The sequence below is a fragment of the Populus trichocarpa genome, chromosome 1 (genome assembly GCF_000002775.5).
Source record: "Populus trichocarpa isolate Nisqually-1 chromosome 1, P.trichocarpa_v4.1, whole genome shotgun sequence".
In the NCBI taxonomy this organism is placed as follows: Eukaryota; Viridiplantae; Streptophyta; class Magnoliopsida; order Malpighiales; family Salicaceae; genus Populus; species Populus trichocarpa.
The window spans coordinates 1490503-1516525 of NC_037285.2; the positions used below are offsets into that span (position 1 = coordinate 1490503).

The window sequence follows — 26023 nt, forward strand, 5'->3', positions numbered from 1 at the left end:
GTAATAGTTGTAATTGCTTTTGGAAGGATAAATATCACATTACATTTCTCTTTCTGTCGAAATTATATAATTTTGCTTCTTCCAAGTTTGAAAATCAATGTCTTGTTATTAAATGTCTATTGGCCCTACGTTGATTTCCTTGTTTGCTGTGTCTTTTTCCATTAAAAACTCCGAAGACATATATTCGTTAATTTAAGGGAAGCACGTAAAAGCGTAATTCGCGAGTCCCAAGTATGTGTTTGTTCATAAAAACAACGATGTGGTTTTTCAAATTATTATTTTTTTACTTTAACCTAAGCCATGTATATTAGCACCTCCAATCTATGATAGTCTATTGAATAACTTTCTAAACAGTAAAACAATGTAGGAATTAATATAAATTAGGAGACAATGTGATTGTTTTATACACTTATTTTGTATTAATTATAATATGTTTGGATCAAATGAGGAATAACAGAAACGCATGTGTTTACCAGGTAGCCAGCTACAAATGGAAATATTCTAAAGAAATATAGGATAGGTCATGTACTTTGACTTATAAGTAAAGATATGATATAGGCCGAATAGTGGATTGAAACGTTCGAGAGAGTTCAGTTTATGCTCTAATCACTTTCAATACAAACCGAATGTTAACAAGTGAACTTTATTTTATGTGTAAATAAACAAGTCAATTATGTCCAACAAAATTGTGCATATGAATTTCTACGCCTTGTGCCGGTGAACTCACTAAGTCATTCAAATTTCATCACATCAACGTAAAAAAAAATGTTCCAAATAAACCACAGCCTAAATTTAATAACTATGCTATTAGTGTTGGGCTTCAAGTTTCTAAGAGATACTTTCCAACTTGATTCTTGGATCTTATTTAATTGATTTTGTCTTGAAAAGAAACTCTTATGAAAAGAAAAGAGTGCCTAAAATATAACTTCGGGGATTATGGTGCCAGAAATAGGCCCAAGTCATAGATTTAGAGGTAAGTATGGGCTACACAATCCAAAAGACATTGTTTTCCAACAAAGCAAACCCCCCAACAGTATTCTATATGTGATCTTTGTAAACAAAAAACTACTTGTCCATGAAACTTCACGGAGAAAATCCCACTACCTGTTCAACAATGTCCATGTACAGATTGTTCCATTGTTCTTCTTCTGTTTGGCATAATAGCCTATATATATATATATATATATATATATATATATATATATTAAAAAAAACGTCCGCATAATGGCTAAGCAATGGACTATAAAAACTGTAACGACGACCTTAATTCCTTCTTATTTGATTATTCTGTGGGCACCCTTTGGGAAGTGGATGAAGCCATTACAAATAGACTTAAAGCAACTTGCTTTTTGATCAATCACATAGCAGATCTTTCCTTCCATCGACAGAAAAAAAAAAAAACTTTCAGCCACGATTGAATGCACAAGTACTTTTAGGTTGTATGGTTCTTGACTTCATCATGGCCAACACAATTAACTCTCTTGTCTTAAGTAGTTCTGATTGGGACGCCACTAACTAATGGTTGACACATAAATGCACCAAACAACACGGAAGATCACTATATAAAGGGTTACAGAAGCGTATGCAAGTCACAGAATTACAGTTCTAAGAATTCAATTTCAGGTTATATATCAACCTTCAATTCCTAGGAATGGGTACTTGGGGAAGGCCAGGGCATTGGCCTTTACAGCCTGTTTAAGCAGTGGCATTTTGCCTTGTACCACTAGTGTGGTTGCCTACCAGCCTTAATTCTTCGCCGCCGCCACCTCACCACCCCAAATTAAACTCTTCTACAAACACTCATCTTATAAGTTACCTTCAATACCAAAACATGTTGCTCATCTTCCACACCATTACAAACCTCATCTTCCTAGCATGAAAAATCTCCATCCTACCAGTACAAGTGATTAGTACTTAAAAGTGCATTTTTATCAAGGTTTTATATCATCATTTTGCACTTGAAATATCAATAACTCCTTAACTAAAACATGTTTTATAATAACATGTTTAATAATATAAGATACCTTTAATTTATTGTAAATGTTCATCTTAAATGCAAGCCTATCACATAAATCAAAGGATTGATTGATGAGTTTAACTACTGAAATTGAGAAGACAGAGAGGGATAAGCTTAGAAAAGAGATGTTGGTTCAGTTCAAACTAAAACACCATTCGGTTATTAGATCATAACTGGAGTTGTAGAACTTGGATTTAGGTCTGGTTTATATGTATGAAAAGCTAAGACATAAGCCTAAAACTTTCATGAGGAGTCCAAGATTTAAAAGAGCCATTTTCAAGTTCAAATGGTAGCAACAACGGAGAAGTCAGAATTTGTCCTGCAGCCCAGACATTGTTCAGTGTTTTGCCCATATCTCGAGTTCTAGAAGTCCAAATGCACCGATTCTTGTTTTGTTGGAAAGCTGAGACAATTTCCCAAAACTTTCAGTTCAAATTCTGATGTTAGCAATGACGTTTTGTTCAGACAAGAAGATAAGGATTGTCACCAAGTCAAAATGTGGTCATCCACTCAACAATTAGTCATCAAATCAATAGTTTTGAATTTTGGCCTATAAAAGGAGGCATTTGCCATGCATTTAGGCATCTTGGTTTTCAAATCAAGATCATGTTCTTGCTCTCTCTTTTTATATTTTTGTAATGCTTAAATTTTGTTTATATTAATCTCTTGTTTATGCTTTTCATTTCCTTTCCTTTACTTAGTTAACTTATATCTTTTATGTTCTTATCTTGTTTATTTATGTTTCTCTCTTTCATTATGTTTAGTTAAGTTTATTATGTCAAGGTGAAAAGGTTACACTAATGGTGTAAGAATAAGTATAGTGTAAACTCAACATGGACTTTAATGTTTGATACTAACATGTTTTGTATTTGTTATCTTATTCACTCTTAATACTTTGCTTGGTAAATGGTTAATCTAGATTTATGTTGTATAACCCTTGGTATAACAAATACTTGATCCTTTCATAACCAACTGTATGAAAGGAACTTGATTTGTTGTTAATATAAATTAACATCATGAATACCAGACAATATTTACAAGTATTAGCATTATTCGAATAAGATAACTAATGTAATCATGTTAACAATATATAATCCGATTGGAACCTCCTTTGTGTGTGGTTTCCAGTGGAGTAATAAAAAGAGTTTATACTATACTTATTTGAAATAATATTAGTAGATCCTCTAACCTTGACAATTGTTTTATCCTTGTTTAATCCTTACATCTATATCCTATAAAATTCTCATAATTCTTGTCGCACCCTCGCGAGCGGAGCGCGGCGTCGCGACGATCCTTGATTGGTTTCGGGGTCTTTGTTTTGTGTAAAGGGAGTCACCACCTAGTATTATGGTCACTAGGAAACCTAACTAGTCTTTCAGAGATTCTAAGGCAAGGGACTGGTTGCGTAAAGGGAAGGTGTTAGCACCCCTAGTACGCCTTACCTAAGGTAAGCTGCTTGGTGTTTGATTTGTTTTATAATTGCTATGGTGTTGGTGTTTTCTAATCCCATCAGTTTTTCTCGGTTTGATTCTAACTAAATTTATTAAGATAGAAATCCAAGGAGATTTCATGTGCTTTACAAGCTCATTTTCCCCCTGGTATTTCAAGAGTTTGCGACTCGTAAATCGCAAGGAGTAGGGACAAAAATTTAGAAATCTAGGGTGCTTTAAAAATCTATTTTTTTTTGTCTTAGTGTTCTATACTCTCACGGCTCGTGAACCGTGGAGTAAAAAAATTGAAATGTCCTCGATTATAATCAAGGCTTCTTTCAAGGATGTGTGCGGATTTATTATTCCTAGAAAATTATTTTGGATATTTACCATTCCGGGTTTCTTTATCCAAATATTAACAGTGACTAATAACAAATTATTCCCAATAATATTTTGGATATTCGTCCTTTAAGGATTTCTTTATCCAAACATTAGCGGTGAATAATAGATGAATTCCCCCCAAAATAAGATTTTTATATTTTTTGGAATATTGGCCAATACCCTTTGGAGTTTTACAAACATGTTGTAAAATCCAGAAATGCAAGAAAATAATTTTTGTTGTGTTTAAGAAATCCATGCAAAAACATATTTTCGAAACTTCCAATATTTTTTTAAAAAAATAACGTTCAAAACATGTTAGGATATTGGCCGTATGCAACACACAAGAAATTTTTTTTTTGATATATACGTAAATTTGTCACATTGCGTCAAAAACCGGGTATTCTAAACCCGAGATTTATATTTTTTACAACATAAAAAATTCAGACCTTAAAATAATATGCCCAAAAAAATCATAAATCTCTTTCTCTTTATTTTATTTTTTTGAAAGAAAAAAAGGTCTGGCCGGGTCACTTGCCCAAGCAAGTAACCCGGCTGGACACAAAAGGGCGCAGCCCTCTTTTATGTATGGAGAGCTACTGTTCAAGAGAATTAATTCACTTGAACAGTACAGACACATATAACCAAATGGAAAGAGACCACGCTAACAGTGCAAACACAAAGAAAAAGAAAGCATGCAACCGGTAAATAGAAAACAAACCTGGAGATGAAGAAACTGCAGTGGCGTTGAAAGAGTGATGGTCGCTCGGTCTGTGTCCGTCCTTCTTCTTCTGTTCTTTGTTTGGGTCTGCTTATTGCTGTTAAGCTATGTCAATTGATTAACATGATCTATAATTCTGCAGAAAGAAAGAAGAAACAGAGAGATAGGAGCAGCAGAGAAAATACTTGATAATAGTTCTTATTTTGCATTGATTGAATATACCACGAGATAGTTGTGTTTATATATCTGTTTGTAACAGACTAACAGACTTGGGCTAATTAACTAACTATCCACTATATTAAGATTGTGACAAGTGTCACAATCTAAAGTAATGTACTCTAATATACTCTAACATCCCCCCACAAGATCAAGCGGTGAGGAACCAAGCATGAGATTGCAGCAATGAGTGTGGAACAGAGGAGCACTCAGCCCCTTTGTAAGGATATCAGCAAACTGCTCCTGGGAAGACACAAACTGCACTGAGAGTTGTTGACGTGAGACTCTTTCACGGACAAAATGAACATCCACTTCGATATGCTTAGTCTTTTGATGCTGAACAGGATTGAAAGACAAAGCAATGGCAGACAGATTGTCACAAAATAGAACAGGCACGCCAGGCAACGAAATGTGCAAAAAGGCTAATAATTGTTTTATCCAATCCAACTCAGCTGAGGTGAAGGATAAGGCACGATACTCAGCTTCGGTGGAAGATCGAGAAACAGTTTGTTGCTTCTTAGAGGACCAAGAAATGGGATTGTTACCCAAGAAGACCACCAATCCAGTAGTAGATCTCCTGTCATTAGGATCCCCTGCCCAATCAGCATCACTAAATGCCTTTAACTGTAAATCGCCTCGAGTATATGAGAGACCAAACTTAAGAGTGCCTTTTAGGTATCGTAGGATTCTCTTAACAGCAGTAAAGTGAGACATCATAGGGTGCTGCATAAACTGGCAGACCTGATGTACAGAGAAAGCAATATCCGGCCTGGTGAAAGTGAGGTATTGCAGAGCTCCTACAAGACTTCTGTACAGCTGAGGATTTGGATAAGGCTCCCCATCGTCTTTGAGGAGTCGATGGTAAGGTAGACAAGGAGTATCACATGGTTTAGCCTCACTCATTTCAGATTTAGCTAACAAGTCCTCAACGTATTTGGTCTGGGACAGAAATAAACCAGCAGCAGTGTGAGTAATTTGGATGCCCAAGAAATAATGGAGGGAGCCTAAATCGGTGAGATCAAATTCAGAAGTAAGAGCACTAATGACTTGCTGAATCACACCAGACGCACTCCCAGTGATAATGATATCATCCACGTAGAGAAGCAGCACCACAATCTCATGACCAACATGTTTGACAAATAACGAAGAATCAGAATAAGTGGTTTCAAAACCCAAAGAAGGAAGGAACTGAGTAAACCTGTCATTCCAAGCGCGAGGAGCTTGTTTGAGGCCATACAAGGATTTATGCAGTTTACAGACGAGTTGAGGATGATTGAGATCTTCAAAACCAGGAGGTTGAGCCATGTAGACTTCCTCTTGGAGAATACCATGCAAAAATGCATTTTTGACATCTAACTGGCGTAGAGACCAGTTAAAATGTGCAGCAAGAGCCAAAACTAACCGGACTGTGGTAGGTTTCACCACAGGACTAAACGTCTCCCCATAGTCCAATCCAGGTTCCTGACTGAAGCCCTTAGCAACTAACCTTGCTTTGTGCCTGGCAAGAGAACCATCAGAATGTCTCTTGATCTTAAAAATCCACTTACAGCCAACAAGGTTTCTGTTTGCTGGCAATGAAACTAAACTCCAAGTGCCTTGAGTATGTAAGGCATCAACTTCTGCTTTCATGGCCTGTAGCCACACAGGAATTTTAAGGGCAGCCTTGTAATTGGTTGGTTCAACCAACTGCATTTCAGGGGTCGCAGGAACCTGGATGGTGGCTAAGAGAGCCTTCCTTTTTATAATCCCACTCTTGCTTCGAGTCTGCATCGAATGAAGATTGAGTGGAGGAATGGACAGCACTACTTGGAGATTGTCAGGAATAAAGCCATGAGAATCTAAATCAGATTGCATACTGATATCAGGTGCCACAGGGAGCAGAGGAGAGGCTGAAAGTGGAGCAGTAATGGACTGTGGACTAACAGAGTCTGTAGATGGGGCAGGTGTATGAGTGGTAGAGGGGTGAGAAGGAGACACTGAGCTGGTGGAGACAATGGAATTTGCTGTATTGACAATAGTCACAGGACAAGAAGACAGCGGACTGGATTGCAGTATGTTTGAAGGTGTAGACACTAAATCTGAGTATGGGAACTGATGCTCATCAAAGATAACATGCCTAGACACAAACATTCTCATTGTTGGTACATGATAGCATAGATAACCTTTATAGTTTGTGGCATATCCAAGAAACACACATTTTGTAGTTTTGGCCTGCAATTTGGTGCTATTATAAGGCTTGAGAAGAGGAAAACAAGCACATCCAAAAATTCGAAGGTGTGTAATAGGTGGAGAGGATCCAAATAACATCTCAAATGGTGAGGTATGATGAAGAACAACAGTAGGCATACGATTGATTAGATAAGTGGATGTTTGACAGGCATAAGACCAGAATTTGGATGGCAATTTAGCGGTTTGTAATAAGGTGATAGTGGTTTCAATTATGTGTCTATGTTTCCTCTCTGCAACCCCATTTTGTTCAGGAGTATATGGACAAGAAAGCCGATGGGAGATGCCCTTGTTAAGAAGAAAAAGTTTCAATCGATTGCTGGTATACTCACCCCCCCCATCAGTTTGAAGAGTTTTAATGGTGGAGGCAAATTGAGTAGAAACAAAGGAATAAAAATCAACAAAGGTAGAAAACAAATCAGATTTATTGACTAAAGGGAAAAGCCAGCAATATCTAGTACATTCATCAACAAAGATAGTGTAGTATCTATAGCCATCAACTGAAATAGATGGTGCAGGACCCCACAAATCAGTATGAATAGTATGAAATGGAATTACAGACTTATTGACATGCTGTGGAAAAGGTAGTTTACTAAACTTTCCTTCAAGACATGGATGACACATGAGAGGTGTAGGTGTTTTGGAGACATGCACGTGAGCTTTATTTAATATCAAGGAAACAATATTATTTGTAGGATGACCTAACCTATGATGCCATAAGGTGGACTGAACGAGTTGACCAAGATAAGATGTAGCTTGATAAGGCTGTTGGGAGGTTGCAGGCGAGAAAGAGTGGATAGGATACAATCCATTACTGCACAGCCCTTTGTAAAGGATCCTCCCTGTGACTTTGTCCTGAATCCAAAAACAAAGAGCATCAAATATGAGCCGACAGTTATTATCAAGACAAAGACGGTGTACTGATAGCAGATTCTGAGTAATTTGAGGAACACAAAGCACAGAATGCAATTTGATTGGAGAAATGGATGAATGAAGAGTAGAATGACCAATGTGGGATACTGTCAAACCTTCACCATTGGCAGTATGAATGGTTTCAGTGGATGGATATGGGGAGGCCAGCGATAGATTCGCCAAATCAGCCGTCATATGATTCGTGGCACCAGAGTCGGTGAGCCACACTTGAGAAGACCCTGAGGAACAAGATGCTGGAGAGGCAGAGTGGATCACTGTATGCATAGCTTGCATAGGAGATTGTGGTACTTCCCGGTTCTGTGAGGATGACGCCTGATATGGAGTATATTGCTGCATAACTTGCATAGGAGTTTGATGTACTTCCCTGTTCTGTGAAGAAGGAGCCGGATATGAAGGATACTGCAGAGACTGTGGCTGCAGAGAAAAGGATGACTGTGGAGAATACGAAGCAATGTAATTTGGACCCTTATCATTATAGAAACAATACCAGGAGGTATGATTGCTTCTACCACAAATGTTGCATCTGGTTCTCTTAGGAGGAGAAGCTCCACAGAAAGGAGCAGTGTGTCCCTCAGAGTTGCATAGCTGACAGATTGGAACCATGAGTGCAGAAGGATGTCGACATTGCTGAGTAGGGGATTGACCAAGGAGTCCAGAATTTGAGTTAGGAAGCACAGGTGCCATGGAGGAAAAACCTGGTCTAGAAGCAAAGAATCGAGATCCCTGAGTAAATCGACCTTTACCCCTGTTCTTGTTTCCATTATATGGCTGAAACTGTCTAGTAGGCACCTGAGACTGCCCATGATGTGGAGAGAAACTCCCTTGTGTGTATGTGTCACCTGTACTAGCAACCATAGCTGATAGGAATGGAGAATTAACTGAAGTGTCAATAATCACTTCCTCTGCAAGCAATTGTGAGCGAAAGTCCTTCAATGAGATCACACTTTCTCTTCCCCTTATAACACATCTAAAAGTATTATACTCAGCAGGTAAGCCATTCAAGGCAAGAATCACAATGTCTTCATCTGCAAAATATACCCCAGCAGCAGACAAGTAGTCCCGAGCCTCTTTAATTCGATGAAGATACTGTGAAACTGAATCTGAACCCTTTTTAATGGTTTGCAGATTGGATTTCATCTGAAAAATACTAGTCCTAGACACAGTGGAAAATTGTTCCTTTAATCTAATCCACAAATCTTTAGAGCTAGTGCTACCAATTGCACAGGACATAGCAATCGGTGATAATGTGGCAGTAATTAATTGCATAATCGCTCTATCATGCATTTTCCATACTATATATTCATCAGATTGAGAGGAAGAAGAGGTGATACCAGATTCAGCTGAGATTGAACAATGTTGAGGTGGACAGGGGAGCAAACCATCAACATACCCCATAATTCCATTACTTTCAAGTAAAAGTTGCATCTGGAAGTTCCAATTGAGGTAATTCGATTCATCAAGTTTGACATTGACTGATGTAGGAATGGAGGAAATGAGAGCTGTAACTGGAGATTGAAGCAACTGGAGTTGCGAAGCAGTCACCATCAGGATTTCAAGTTTAATCCGTGGATGAGACAATACACCAAACACTTGCTGTGCAAGTTGCAGAAAGAAATAGAACTCAAGATGAAGATCACAACGAAGCACTATATACTCCAAATATGAAGAACAATATGTGAGTGCAGAGAGAATAACAGTAAAATGCGGAAGCAACAGAGGATCTAGAAATTTCAAGCGTGAGCAATAATCAGCTCTGATACCATGTTAAGCTATGTCAATTGATTAACATGATCTATAATTCTGCAGAAAGAAAGAAGAAACAGAGAGATAGGAGCAGCAGAGAAAATACTTGATAATAGTTCTTATTTTGCATTGATTGAATATACCACGAGATAGTTGTGTTTATATATCTGTTTGTAACAGACTAACAGACTTGGGCTAATTAACTAACTATCCACTATATTAAGATTGTGACAAGTGTCACAATCTAAAGTAATGTACTCTAATATACTCTAACAATTGCCTCCTTCTTTACTCTGCGTCTCCGTCACTCTCTCTACTGATTCCTGCCTTTCTTTTCCTGTTTCTGCAGTCTTTATTTGCAGAAAAAAATGGAGCAAAGGCGTGTTTCTTGTCTTTCTTTTGCTGTTCCTCCCGTTCTCTCTGTTCTCTCCTCTCTTTTCTTATTTTTCTGCTCTCTTTTTGCTCTTTCTTTGTGCGTTTTCCCCCCTCTTTAGGTCAGCAGCCGAGGCTTCTATATAGCCTATACACGGCTTTATTTAGGAAACAAATATTACATTAACTCTAGGGTGTATTCTCGGGTGAGCAGAAATAGGAAACCAGAATGTTTGATTCTGATTTTGTGATCAGCAGTGATTTCTTTCCTAGTTAGAGGATGGTGTGGCTCTTTTCTTTCCTTCCATAGGGCCAGCTGCTCCCTTTGAAATGAGGCAACAAAAACGTGGTCTTTAGCTCCAAAAATCAGGCGTGATGAGAAAGGAAAACAACAGAGAAAAAAAGGAAAGAAATCAGATGGAGGGTGCAGTTGCAAAGTCCTATTTTCCTTATTCGGTGCGGTAAAAATCCTGTCATTTATGATGATCCAGCCCCCCTCTCCAGCTTTCAATGTCCTTCTTCAATTCAATCCCTCAATTTAGCACATTTCGATTCAGTCCTTGGTCCAAAAAAAAATCCTTCGAATCAGTCTCGCGAACTTGGGCAAAAATCCTTCTCGCGGCCAGGAATCCCTGCTTTCAACACTAGATATTCAAATGAGAATATCTTGAGCTTTTGATATTGAAATCAAGCGATTCAAAAGCCCAAATTCATCTACGTGTCCCGGACTACAACTTTGATGAAGGATTCAAAGTGAGATAAATTCTTTTTGAATAACAGAATTGCAACCAAACTCGGCTGGAAACCTTCTCGCGGCAAGATTCTATGTTTTCACGCTAGATTTCAAACAGGAATATCTTGAGTTTCTGATATTGAAATCAAGAAATTCAAAAGCTCAAATTCATCTACGTGTCCCGGACTACAAATTTGATGAAGGAGTTGAAGTGAGATAAAATCATTTTAGAGAACAGAATCTGCCAGTAATCTAGTTGGTCAAAAAGGTTCTTGATCTGACGATGCTGAGCATCCGAATCTGACTGAGAATTTGCCCTAAGAACAATGATCCCTAGGACCTAATAAAGATGTATGTCAATTTTTTAACGTATCATGAGTGACAGAATATACCTAGGATGGTCAGATATCGTACGAAACCGAGTCAGAATCAGAGCCTAAGTTGGAACAAAAAATTGCGACAACAGCAGAACCATTTTTTTATGCAAATTCTGAGGGATTTATTCAACCTTAAAAACCAGATAAAAAAGGAATGAATTTGGCATTATGAAGACTTCTGATCAATATAAGAAAACCTGATGATTTTGACACCAAAGGGGAAGGATAAAGAGAGCAGAAAACAGCTCAAACAGGGTTTCAAAAAAATATTTCTTTCATCTGCTTTTGTCAATCTTCCAGCAAACATGGGGTCCAAAAATTAGTCACAACAGCTGCCCCCTCTTTACAATGCTTACGAAGCAAAACTTGTCAAGTGCTTCGCGTAGTAAGTGTTGTAAAGATAAATTATATGTTCATGCTAAAACTCAGTGCTTTTCCTAAACAATGGTCTCCCTATCAGGTGACCTGCCTATCTTAAGATTTCTAGAAAAACTCCACGTTTTTTTTTAGAAATGATCCATTTATTGGGTGACCTGCTCATCTTAACATTCTTAGAAAACTCAACGCTTTTCTAAGGAATGGTCTCAATATCGGGTGACTTGCCCACCTTAAACTTTTCTAGAAAACTCCACGCTTTTCTAAAAATGGTCTCAAAATCAGGTGACCGGCCCCTCTTAAAATTCTTAGAAAACTCCACGCTTTTCTAAGAAACAGTTTCAATATCAGGTGACCGGCCCCTCTTAAAATTCTTAGAAAACTCCACGCTTTTCTAAGAAATGGTCTCAATATCGGGCGACCTGCCTATCTTAAACTCTTTTTTAGAAAACTCCACGCTTTTCTAAAAAATGGTCTCAAAATCAAGTGACCGGCCCCTTCTTAAAATTCTTAGAAAACTCCACGCTTTTCTAAGAAACGGTATCAGTATCAGGTGACCGGCTCCCTCCTAAAATTCTTAGAAAACTCCACGCTTTTCTAAGAAATGGTCTCAATATCGGGTGACAGGCCCCTCTTAAAATTCTTAGAAAACTCCACGCTTTTCTAAGAAACGGTTTCAATATCAGGTGACCGGCCCCTCTTAAAATTCTTAGAAAACTCCACGCTTTCCTAAGAAATGGTCTCAATATCGGGTTACAGGCCCCTCCTAAAATTCTTAGAAAACTCCACGCTTTTCTAAGGAATGGCCTCAATATCGGGTGACCTGCCCACCTTAAACTTTGTTAGAAAACTCCATGCTTTTCTAAAAAATGGTCTCAAAAACAGGTGACCGGCCCCTCTTAAAATTCTTAGAAAACTCCACGCTTTTCTAAGAAACGGTTTCAATATCAGGTGACCGGCCCCTCTTAAAATTCTTAGAAAACTCCACGCTTTCCTAAGAAATGGTCTCAATATCGGGTTACAGGCCCCTCCTAAAATTCTTAGAAAACTCCACGCTTTTCTAAGGAATGGCCTCAATATCGGGTGACCTGCCCACCTTAAACTTTGTTAGAAAACTCCATGCTTTTCTAAAAAATGGTCTCAAAAACAGGTGATCGGCCCCTCTTAAAATTCTTAGAAAACTCCACGCTTTTCTAAGAAACGGTTTCAATATCAGGTGACCGGCCCCTCTTAAAATTCTTAGAAAACTCCACGCTTTTCTAAGAAATGGTCTCAATATCGGGCGACCTGCCTATCTTAAACTCTTTTTTAGAAAACTCCACGCTTTTCTAAAAAATGGTCTCAAAATCAAGTGACCGCCCCTTCTTAAAATTCTTAGAAAACTCCACGCTTTTCTAAGAAACGGTATCAGTATCAGGTGACCGGCTCCCTCCTAAAATTCTTAGATAACTCCACGCTTTTCTAAGAAATGGTCTCAATATCGGGTGACAGGCCCCTCTTAAAATTCTTAGAAAACTCCACGCTTTTCTAAGAAACGGTTTCAATATCAGGTGACCGGCCCCTCTTAAAATTCTTAGAAAACTCCACGCTTTCCTAAGAAATGGTCTCAATATCGGGTTACAGGCCCCTCCTAAAATTCTTAGAAAACTCCACGCTTTTCTAAGGAATGGCCTCAATATCGGGTGACCTGCCCACCTTAAACTTTGTTAGAAAACTCCATGCTTTTCTAAAAAATGGTCTTAAAAACAGGTGACCGGCCCCACTTAAAATTCTTAGAAAACTCCACGCATCCTGTCGCACCCTCGCGGCGATCCTCGATTGATTTCGGGTATTTTTGTTCTATTGTGAATAAGGGAGTCGCCACCTAGTATTATGGTCACTAGGAAACCTAACTGGTCTTTCAGAGATTCTAAGGCAAGGGACTGGTTGCGTAAAAGGAAGGTATTAGCACCCCTAGTACGCCCTACCTAAGGTAAGCTGCTTGGTGTTTGGTTTGCCTTATAATAGCTATGGTGTTGGTGTTTTCAAATCCCATTAGTTTTCCTAGGTTTGATTCAAACTAAATTTATTAAGGTAGAAATCCAAGGAGATTCCATGTGCTTTAAAAGCTTATTTTTCCCTTAGTATTTCAAGAGTTTGCGACTCGTAAATCGCAAGGAGGGAGGACAAAGATTTAGAAATATAAGGAAATTCAGAGCGCTTTAAAAGCCTCTTTTTGCCTTAGTGTTTCATACTTTCACGGCTCGTAAACCATGGAGTCAAAAGTTGAAATGTCCTCAATTATAATTGAGGCTTCTTTCAAGGATGTGTGATGACTTATTATTCCTAGAAAATTATTTTGGATATTTACCACTTAGGGTTTCTTTATCCAAATATTAACAGTGAATAATAACGAATTATTTCCAATAATATTTTGGATATTCGTCCCTTAGAGATTTCTTTAACCAAACATTAGTGGTGAATAATAGATGAATTCCCCCAAAATAAGATTTTTGTATTTTTTGGAATATTGGCCAATACCCTTTGGAGTTTTACAAACATGTTGTAAAATCCAGAAATGCAAGAAAATAATTTTTATTGTGTTTAAGAAAACCATGTGAAAACACATTTTCGAAGCTTCCAATATTTTTTTTTTAAAAGAACGTTCAAAACATGTTAGGGTATTGGCCGTATGCAACACACAAAAAAACATTTTTTGTATTCGGTCCAAATCACAAGCACCGCAATTAAACACAAACATTACGATAAAAAGTAGCAAGCCATCATATATATTGTAAGATTTACAAAAAAAAAACTTAAAACAACTCATAAAAAACCATTCAAAAGCCAACTAACTTAAAATCCTATAACTGGAAAATGGAATACTTCTGTATGCGCAAAGGGGAGCCAAGGTTCTGACACCAAAGTTTGAGCTAAAAAAAAAATGATGCAGTGCAGCCATACTAATTTCATGCGAAAGGAGAAGAACCTACGCAGCATGCTCTATTCCCCGTATGTTAAAGATTAAGACTAAAGAAATAAATGGCAGCTACCTCGTTTTTAAAGAAAACATAAACAAGTTCTTGAAAAGAACAAACAGCAAACCCCAAATATACATACGACAAAGAAGAAAAAAAACTGAGGCTCATACCTGCTGACACTACAACATTATCCAGTTTTACCGACGGACTAATTCTGTCGGTGACAGCAATGAAATCCGTCGGTGAAATAATTACCGACGGCCTCACCGACGGAACACGTCCGTCGGTATACCAGTCGTCGGTAAATCCCATTTCCGTCGCTAAATCTCTCGCAAATAAAAAAAAACACCCATCGACGGAACACCGACGATCTTACAGACGGATACGCGCGCGCCAAAAAAAAGTTTCCCGCGGGAACATTACCGACGGAATAAATCCGTCTGAAATTTAAACGGTAAGTACCGACGGAATTACCGACGGCAATTCCGTCGGTAATGATGGCATGGCTGGTAATTGTGTTGCAACTCTCTGTGAAATACCGACGGATATTATCCGTCGGTAAATCCGTCGGCATTTAATCACCGACGGATATTATCCGTCGGTGATGCCGTCGGTAATGATGGCATGGCTGGTAATTGTTTGGCAACTCTCTGTTAAATACCGACGGATAGTATCCGTCGGTATATCCGTCGGTAGGTATTTAAAATATATATAAAAAAATAATTTATTAATTGTAAAACACCTTAATAAACAAATAAAAATGGATTAAACATTAAAAATATAAAAGTAATGTTAAATAATATTCATTACAAATTTAATGTGTTTAAAAAACAAAATTAAACTAGAATAGCGGCGGAGCTGGAGGAGGAGGCAGAGGAGGAGGAGGCTGGTTGTTCCCGGGACCATACGGCCAAAAAGAAACTGCACAAGTATCGTCACCCATCTTTGATCTCATCTCCATGACTATTTGACGGAGCTCATCATAATTCGTCGAGAGTTGTTGATATTCTTGTTTCAACGCAATGAACTCCTCAGACTGGGTGTTCGATATTGATGGAGAGCTTCCAACAGTTGAGACACTACGAGTCGAACGCAAGTTTTCAGCCGTAGTGTTAGAGAGCCCGTAGACCCTATTTTATCGGGTCCACCAGACGATCCCGCCTCCATCCACAAATCTGGATGGGTCGACGGATTGTCCCCATATCTCTCCCTCAACCGGCTATTATAGGTTTCCTGAAAATTCCATCGGTAAAAAAATCATCAAATGCAATTCAAGAAAATAATAACTTACAAAATAAAATGAATGAACGAACATACCACGAAGTGCTGAGCACGGTTGTCCACGAACTGCTGCACCTCCTTTTAGCGGTCTTGACTCCGCACATGCGTCTCTACAAACAGCTCCATTGGACTCGGTTCACGTCCAAGAGACGCAGCCTGTAAGGAAAAAATAGGTTGAAAGTTAAATATATTATAAGGAACGACAAATTAATTAACGATATATTTCATTAAAATTAATCTTACCATTCGTTTTGCATGTGTGCTGAAAGGGACGGATCCACCAGTGTGCGTGGTCACCGAACCATGAATTTGCCGGTTCTGGTTGTCGGCTCCGGACTGTGAGCGCCGTGAGAACCGCTCTGAGGTCACGTGCTCAATATATGTCGTCCATATTTTCCCCGAGATGAATGGCGGTTTGAATTCCTGCCAAACCGCTACCTCATTCCATCATTCAAGACCGTTATCCCTCGCATGTCTTTTTGATTTTTTTTTTGGTGTCATACCAAAAATCACGCAACCTACTTCCATAGTAACAAATTAGAATTTAAAACATAAAATTATAAAACAAAAATAAATATTATTTTTGATGTTACCTAGTTGCCGCGTGATTCTCCCATACCCTCCTCACAACATTGTTGTCCGCCCTATCCCACTCAAATTTGTTCTGTGTACATAAATAATTCATATAAAATAAAAATAGTACAAGATATAAAATTATAAAAATCATTTATTAAAAATAAGCTGGAAATTAAAAATTAACACCGACCTGAAATCGCTTAAACCATGCATCCATATTAGGTTTCCACTCAGGATGTTTGGAAACTTGGCTCCATTGAAACAATGGAATCTCCATCGACGATTTAAACGCCAATGTTATAGTCCTTGCAGCCTCAATGTTTGTGAACCTGAAATTAAATAAAAGTAGTAATAGTAATTAGTTGTTCATAAATTATGTTATAAGTATATAAAAAAAAAACTAAAACCTAAACAAACTTACATTGAGAGGTCATCCTTCCATTGTGCTTGGTACTTGCGGGTGAATTGACCCCGCTGTGAAGGCACACCGCTTCTGCGCTGTGAAACCGCGCTAGAAGAGGCAGCATCACAAGTTGGCGTAGATTCCTCGTCGTGATCAGCACCTAAGGATACGTCCTCCTCGCTGCTAGAAGAACTAGCTGCAACCGTCTTCTGACGACGTGCTGTAGATTTCATTCTACGCATCTACACAAATGTATACGAATAATTACATAATTAACTTCGATTATTTAAAAAAAAATTCGACAGACTCTCCCCTGTACTTGGGGGTCCCAAGTTGTCGACAAAATCATATTACACTTCCAATTTTATTTCACATCCCGATCCAATCATCCTGGATCTCAACCCTACTCATCATCATCAACACAACATTTTATTCAATAACATCATATAGAATTACAACTATGAACATTCATTGTTAAATTGGTACTTAGAGTTACAAACATTATATTAAAGTCATACATTCAAATTTACGGATTAATATTACATTTTTAACATAAATTCAACAATAACAATTATAGCAATACAAACAATAATATCCTAAATTAAGATAAACTAATTAAATGTAATTATATATATATAAATTAACATTTTTAAAATAAATCAACAATAACAATTATATATATAAATTAACATTTTTAACATAAATTCAAGAATAACAATTATAGCAATACAAACAATAATATCCTAAATTAAGATAAACTAATTAAATGTAATTCTATATATATAAATTAACATTTTTAACATAAATTCAAGAATAACAATTATATATATAAATTAACATTTTTAACATAAATTCAAGAATAACAATTATAGCAATACAAACAATAATATCCTAAATTAAGATAAACTAATTAAATGTAATTCTATATATATAAATTAACATTTTTAACATAAATTCAACAATAACAATTATAGCAATACAAACAATAATATCATAAAATTAATAAATAAAATTAAAAAACTAAAAAACACTACACAACACACAACATAAACACAAAACAAACAATACACAAAACTAAAAAAACACTATATCAATTCAAAATAAATTTGGGAATAAAAAATGCTTACCTTAATAGTGTGTTGAATTTAAGATTTTATCTACAAAAAATACACAAAACAAAGAACACCAAAAAAAATAATCATAATTAAAATAAAAAAATACAAAGATAAAGAAAAAAAAATACATACCTTTTAAAACTACCACCAAAACAATAAAATCCTTCTAAAAGCTAAATATAAACGAGAGAAGAAGAGAAAGGGAGAAGAGGAGAAGAGAAAGGGAGAAGAGGAGAAAATGAACAAAGTGGGGGGATGGGGCGGTATATAAAGCAATTTTTCCGACGGAATTACCGACGGAAATTAATTGTTGTCGGTGGAATTAAATTCCGTCGGCAATTAATTGAAATGCGCACCAAAAAAGTTCAAAAATCCCGCCAAAGTTTTCGATCCGTCGGCAAAGCCGTCGGAAATTCCGTCGGTAATCGTGCAAACGGACACGTGTCAGACATGCGTTAGCCGTCGGTGATTCCGTCAGTATTTTACGTCGGTAATCGTGCAGACAGACACGTGTTAGACATGCATTTGCCGTCGGTGATTCCGTCGGTATTTTACATCGGCAAAGCCGTCGGTATTCGTGCAAACGGACACGTGTCAGACATGCGTGCGCTTCGGGATGTGCGTCAATCCGTCTGTGATTCCGTCGGTAATTGACGTCGGCAATGCCGTCGGAAAGCCGTCGGTGAATGTGGCAAAATCCCGTAAATTTTTTGCAACTCTTTGTGAAATACCGACGGGTTATAGTCCGTCGGTATACCCGTCGGTGAAACCATAAATTTTTCTTATTTTTTTTATGTAACCCTGTCAAAAAATCTTGAATTGCAATCTTACAGCACACACAACACAATAACAAAGGCTGACCCTTAAAGAAGAATAAATATTTCATGTTTCAAATTATTACATTATAAAATAAGGCTTTATAACATGTTTAGTTAGTCGGAATTTTCATCTTCGTCCTCTATTGAATTGTTATCATCAGCTTCATCGCACTCTTCAATTTCGTTATCATCTTCTTCAACAACATTCTTTTTTCCACTAGTAGAGCTCAGAACAACATTCAACTCCTCTGCGTCAACATCAACAAGACTATCGTTGAAAACACGAAAATTCGAATTTTCTTCTAAGTCAATCGATGGAGCAACTCGGTATGGTTCAACCAACTCACTAGCTTGAAAGACTTCATCTATCACACTTGTGTCTTCGTTCTCATCCTGAACAACCTCGACACGACCCTTGGGTTTTGTTTTTAAAACGGATAACCAATCAACTCTTGATCGGTCCTTTCTAAAGGAAGGGGTGTATGTGTAATAAACTTGTTGGCATTGCTTTGCAAAAACAAAGACGTCGTTTACGTTGCGGTGTCTAGCTTTTGAGTTGATTTCAACGAGACCATAGTGAGGATCTACTCTGATTCCTCTGTCAGTTGTGTCATACCAATAGCATTTGAATAAAAACACTCTATTTTGCTCGCTATGATATTGCAGTTCGATGACCTTTTCCAATCTACCGTAGTAGTCAACTTCAAACTCACTAGAAGTCGATCCCTTAATACAAACACCGTTGTTGTATGTCTTTCTTCCATGCCCGTATTCTTCAGTATGAAAGACATATCCATTGACAAAATATCCATTATAGCACTTGACTTTTCTTTCAGGGCCCAGACATAGTAAAGACAGTGAAATAGCAGCACTACCTCCCATTTGATAAACCTAGCTTGTAAATTAAATACAACAATAATCAATAAACGAATATTATGTAACATTGACTACAATTAATTACATTGCAAGAGATAATGAGTTTGTGATAGGACTTACATGTGTTCTAAACCATGTGGCAAATTGTTCATCTTGTAATTGAAAGATCTGGGATTCGGTTAGCTGTGAGTTATTGGACAGTAAGTATCGTCGATGTTGCCTGCAAGGTTGTTCCAAATTATATGAGTGTATGGTATCACAAAACATAAATAGTACACTCTTGACAAAGTTTAAGTCGAACATCTACTTACTTAATAAAAGGTCTCAACTCATCACAGTTAAATAGGACATAATTGTGTGCATGTCTGAACTCTATTTCAGACAAATATCTTCCCCTCACGGCATTTTTAGGTGTGGGTCGTCCAGGATTGGAGACTATTGACAAGTTCCCACTTGAATGCACTTCACCACCATCATCATGCCGTGGAACACGGTTTATCCTCGTTCTCAAATGAGGTTCGAAATAGTATGAGATAAATGTTAAGATCTCCTCAATAATATACGCCTCACATATTGACGCCTCAACATGCGCCTTGTTCTTAACCTTTTTTTTAAGATTGAACAAGTACCTGCATATATATATATATATATATATAAATAAAAAATTATCAATTAAAAACATTAAAATAAAAATAAAAACATTTAATTATAAATATCATAGCAACTGTAATATCTAACCTCTTGAATGGATACATCCATCTGTACTGGACCGGTCCTCCAACTTTTACCTCAAACGGTAAATGTACGGGTAGATGCTCCATTGAGTCAAAAAATGATGGAGGGAATATCATCTCAAGTTTGCATATTGTCTCGACGATATTCTTTTCAAGCCTTTCAATGTGATCAACATTCAACTTGCTGGAGCATATGTCTCTGAAGAAACGACTAATCTCCGTTAGTGCATCCCATATCCCCTTTGGCAACAAATCACGAAAAGCTAATGGGATGAGTGTTTGCATAAACACATGGCAGTCATGACTCTTCATTCCATATAATCTGCATTCCTCCGTATTAACCAACCTTGATATGTTCGAGGCATGTCCATCGGGAAAACGCAGACTCTTAAGCCATTTGTAGACTAGTAGTTGTGCGTTTTTCTCTAGCACGAAGCTTGCTCTTGGTTTTGCGACCTGTGACCCATCACAAACCAACTCCATATTTTTACGGTTACAGAACAGCGCTACATCCAATCTAGCCTTGATGTTGTCCTTTGTCTTCCCCTTCACATCCATGACGGTGTTGAAAATGTTCTCAAACACGTTCTTTTCAATGTGCATGACGTCAAGGTTATGGCGAAGAAGATTGGTCTTCCAATAAGGAAGCTCCCAAAACATACTTCGCTTCACCCAATTATGGGTCAAACCAAAACCAGGAAACTTCTGCTTACCTGATTGGAGATCAAACACAATTTCACCGTACTCTGACACAACATCAAACAATTCTTCACCGGAAAGACGCGGGGGTGCAACATCATTTTCAACTCTGCCAACAAAGAAATCCTTTCTGTTCTTTCTGTACCTGTGGTTATGTGGCAAGAAACGACGGTGACAGTAAAAAAAAGAAGCTTTACCCCCGTTTGTTAGCATGAATGCCTTGTTGTTCTCCATACAGTATGGACATGCTAGCTTTCCATGCGTGCTCCAACCAAAAACCATTCCATAAGCTGGGAAATCATTGATAGTCCACATCAAAGCCGCTCTCATAACAAAATTTTGTTTCATCGAGATGTTATAAGTCAAAGCTCCAGAGGACCACAACTGCGTCAACTCATCAATCAACGGACGAAGACAAACATCTATATTCCGCCCCGGACTGCTCGGACCTGGTATGACCATAGATAAAAACATGAACTCCGGCCTCATACACATCTCCGGTGGCAAGTTATAAACCGTCAGTATGACCGGCCAACAAAAATAAGGAGCAGCAAATAACCCGAATGGGTTGAATCCGTCTGTACACAACCCAAGACGCACGTTCCTTGATTCAGCTGAAAAGTGAGGATGCATACTGTTAAAGTGTTTCCAGGCTTCACCGTCAGATGGATGAACCATCACTCCATCAACCGCATGGTGTGATTGGTGCCATGTCATGTGCTCAGCAGTCCTTGGTGACATGAATAACCTCTGTAGTCTAAGTGTGATTGGGAAGTATCTAAGTTTTTTATATGCCACGAGAGTCTTCCCTCTACCAGTTCTGGGTTTGTAACGGGAATGCCCGCATGTCATGCACTCGGTCATCTCAGTATTTTCAAGGTAGTATAACATGCAGAAGTTAGGGCATATATCAATTTTCTGGTATCCTAAACCGAGGGGTTTCATCATGGACTTGGCAGCATAGAAGTTCTCTTTCAGCCTGTTCCCTTCAGGTAAAATGCTTCTCGCCCATTCAATAATCTTGTCATAACCGGCCTCACTCAACTCGTGATCTGACTTGATGGTGAACACCTGTGCTACGGCTGATAATTTACTGTGGTTCGTGCAGCCATCCCATAATGGTTCGTCAGAATCTCTAAACAGATCAAAAAACCTTGTTGCATCTGCATTAGGTTCTTCTTCTACGATTGGACATTCCCTGACATTACCTTCACTCATTCTCATTGCATCCATAACCATATTCATGTAAGGATTACTGTTCTCATTTCCAACTTCATTCATGTTGCTAGAACTAGAAGTTGACCCAACCACCTGTTCTTCCATGCTCTCATCAGGAACAAATAGTTCTTCGTGAGCATACCAACACATGTAATCTTCCATGAACCCTTTGGTTAGAAGATGCATCGTTACAACATCTTGATGCAGAAACTTTAAATTTTTACACTTCCTGCATGGACACCTAATACCGCCATCAGTAAAATTCCTCGGAATAGATGTTGCAAAATTAATAAAACCCTGGACACCGTTACAATAATCCATCCTCCGCAATCCTTGGGGTGAGTCCCGATACATCCATGAACGATCATCCATGACTTCTATTGAACCTCTATAAAACATAACAAAAATATTGGTTTTCCCTGACATTATCCAACAAACTAAAACAACACTTATGTTAAATATTCATTATCAATTATCAACTATCAACGTTCATACATACAAATTTATACATATATAAATTTACAGAAATCACAACTTCGAAATAGAATTGATAACAATTAAACAAGACTCGTTAAACAAGCTATTAATTATTTATTTCATCACAACGACACATTTAATTCGGTGTAATTCAAACAAAATTTCAACAATTTACAAACAAATATAATTTGACAAAATCTAAAACAAACTATAACAACTATAAAATTATACATTCATACTACAAGTTTCTTTGACAAATAACAATTAAACAAGTACAAATGTTAACAAAATACATATACTAAAACAATAAAATTCACAATTAAATATTAAAACTAAAAAGGATAGATTTACTTACAAAAAAATGATAAAATCTACAAGAAACGGATATTATGACCATATACAAGATATAAGAAACTTGAGTGCTCGTGTTGAGAATAATGGAGAGTTGGGATGGGTGTTTGGCTGCAGTTTGGGAGGGGAGCTGCAGTTTGGGAGGGGAGAGGTGGGATGGGAAAGAAGAAGAAGGAGAAACATAGGAAGAGAGTGTCGGTCGATTGGTGGGCATATAATGGTTTTTTCCGACGGAATCACCGACGGAAGGAATCCATCGGTGATTCCGTCGGTGAAAGTGACACGTCACTGCACGGTATCTCAGTTTGAATCCCTCGGTAATGTTCGTCGGTAAAATCGCCTGACGTCACCACGCCGTTGCATATTTCCAGACAAACTGTATACCCCGTCGGCGAAACCGTCGGTATATACCGACGGAAATATTCCGTCGGTATATACCGACGGTTTCGCCGACGGATTTATTCCGTCAGTATATACCGACAGATTTTGAGACGAAATTATTTCCGTCGGTAATTCCGTTGGTTTTCTCCGGTTTTCTGGTAGTGTGATATGGCATGTTTTAAATGTAAAAGATGACGTGCAAGCCGATGGACAAAGCTTCTGCCTTCTCGCCTCAAGCATCCACTAGGCAGCAACCTTCTGATTCTTTCTCTTCACTCTTCCAGGACCGCAACCTCCAAGTGGACTTATGAGAGAAAAATCAATGTGTTTCTGGGAGTCAAACCTGTTCATCCTGCGGAGAAGGGCTTCACCTTCGAAAATTCAGCGTTGGTTCTTCTCATCCAGGGTGAGAAACATTCTTGCAGCATTATGGATGCGGCTCAGGGACGTCGTGTCCTCAAGAGAGCAGAGTGAGCGGAGACCAGCAAGGGCAAAAGGTCTATGTTGATGAGAGGGAGAGGGGACAGTGTGCGGCCAGAGAGAGAGATCTCTGTTTTCTTTTTAAAATCAGGGGGGTGGCTGCTTCGTTTTTAAAAAGATCAAAGGGGGGGAGGGTTACGGCTTCTTTGCTAGAGAGGATAGGTTTAGGTTTTTCTTTGTGTTTTCCTTCTTTTCTGAAAAATTACCCCCTTGTCAATATTTTTCTCCCCCCTTCTGCATATGGCTGGAGGTTCACTTATATAGAAAATCTCTACACGTGCTATTTAAGGAAATATTGCAATAATTATTACAGAGATTATCTTCTATAACTAGCACCAACAAATCCTATATATATGGCATTTTATATTGCAGTGATTATTTTCCATAACCAGCACGAATCAAATCATATATCTATGGTATTTTATATTGCAGTAATTATATATGATTCAATAATTATCTCCTTGACATATTGTTTCCTTGATATTAGCCCTGATGCTCTATGTTATCGCCACATGTAAACCCTTATTATTATTTTTTTATTTATTATTTTTTTATTTTTTATTTGAAAATTTATCAAAATATGGGTCAAAAATTGGGTAGCAACAGATGCCCCTCTTTACAATGCTTACGAAGCAAAACTCCTCAATGTTTTGCATAGTAAGCTTGTAAAGAAAAAGTATTCCTTGCTTGCTGAGTGATCCACTCATCCAAGGACTTCACTGTTTTCAAAAAAAATGGTCTCATTATCATGGGTGACCTGCTATTTTATTTTTAAGAAAATCGGTCTATTTTCACGAGCGACCTGCCCACGCACACTCTAACCTGGTCTATTTTTAGGAGCGACCTGCCCACATACTCACGCTGGTCTATTTTCACGGGCGACCTGCTCTTTTGAGTGGGTTAACCTAAGATCCCATCTGGTGATCTCCTTTAACTTGAAAAAAAGTCGGTGTGTAGCTTAGTCAACCTGAAATCCCATCTGGTGATTCCCTTTAACCAAAGCTAAACTCTGTGTATGGTTGGGTTAACCTGAGATCCCATCTGGCGATCTCCTTTAATCTGAAGCAAAGTCGGTGTGTAGCTCGGTTAACCTGAAATCCCATCTGGCGATTCCCTCTAACCAAAGCTAAACTCTGTGTGTGGTTGGGTTAACCTGAGATCCCATCTGGCGATCTCCTTTAATCCGAAGCAAAGTTGGTGTGTAGCTCGGTTAACCTGAAATCCCATCCGGCGATTCCCTTTAACCAAAGCTAAACTCTGTGTGTGGTTGGGTTAACCTGAGATCCCATCTGATGATCTCCTTTAACCACAACCAATACAAAAAATGTTTGTGTGGTCTCATTATGACGGGTGACCTACCCAGATGGAAGATGGTGGTCTCATTATGATGGGTGACCTACCCAGATGTAAGTGAAAAGGATTTTGGAAAGGGGTCTCAATATCTGGAGACCTGCCTATTGTAAAAAATTTAGAACAACTCCACATTTTATATATATATATATATATATATATATATATATATATATAGAAAAACTCCATGTTTTTTTTCTAGGAAACAGTTTCAATATCGGGTGACCGGCCCCTTTTAAAATTCTTAGAAAACTCCATGCTTTTCTAAGAAACGGTTTCAATATCAGGTGACTGACTCCTCTTAAAATTCTTAGAAAACTCCACGCTTTTCTAAGAAACGGTCTCAATATTAGGTGACTGGCCCATCTTAAAATTCTTAGAAAACTCCACGCTTTTCTAAGAAACGGTTTCAATATTAGGTGACCGAGCCCTCTTAAAATTCTTAGAAAACTCCACGCTTTTCTAAGAAACAGTTTCAATATCAGGTGACAGGCCCCTCCTAAAATTCTTAGAAAACTCCACGCTTTTCTAAGGGATGGTTTCAATATCAGGTGACCTGCCCATCTTAAGATTCTTAGAAAACTCCACGCTTTTCTAAGAAACGGTCTCAATATCAGGTGACCGGCCCATCTTAAAATTCTCAGAAAACTCCACGCTTTTCTAAGAAACAGTTTCAATATCAGGTAACCAGCCCCTCTTAAAATTCTTTAGAAAACTCAACGCTTTTCTAAGGAATGGTCTTAATATAGGGTGACCTGCCCATCTTAAGATTCTTAGAAAGCT

General features: G+C 38.0%; 1 protein-coding gene across 1 annotated transcript in view; it reads left to right on the forward strand.

Moving 5' to 3' along the window:
• Nucleotides 1–26023, forward strand: part of LOC18094312 (extensin-2) — a gene marked incomplete at its 5' end in the record, with an annotated part of 53893 nt that overhangs the window by 16852 nt on the left and 11018 nt on the right. The window lies entirely within an intron of this gene.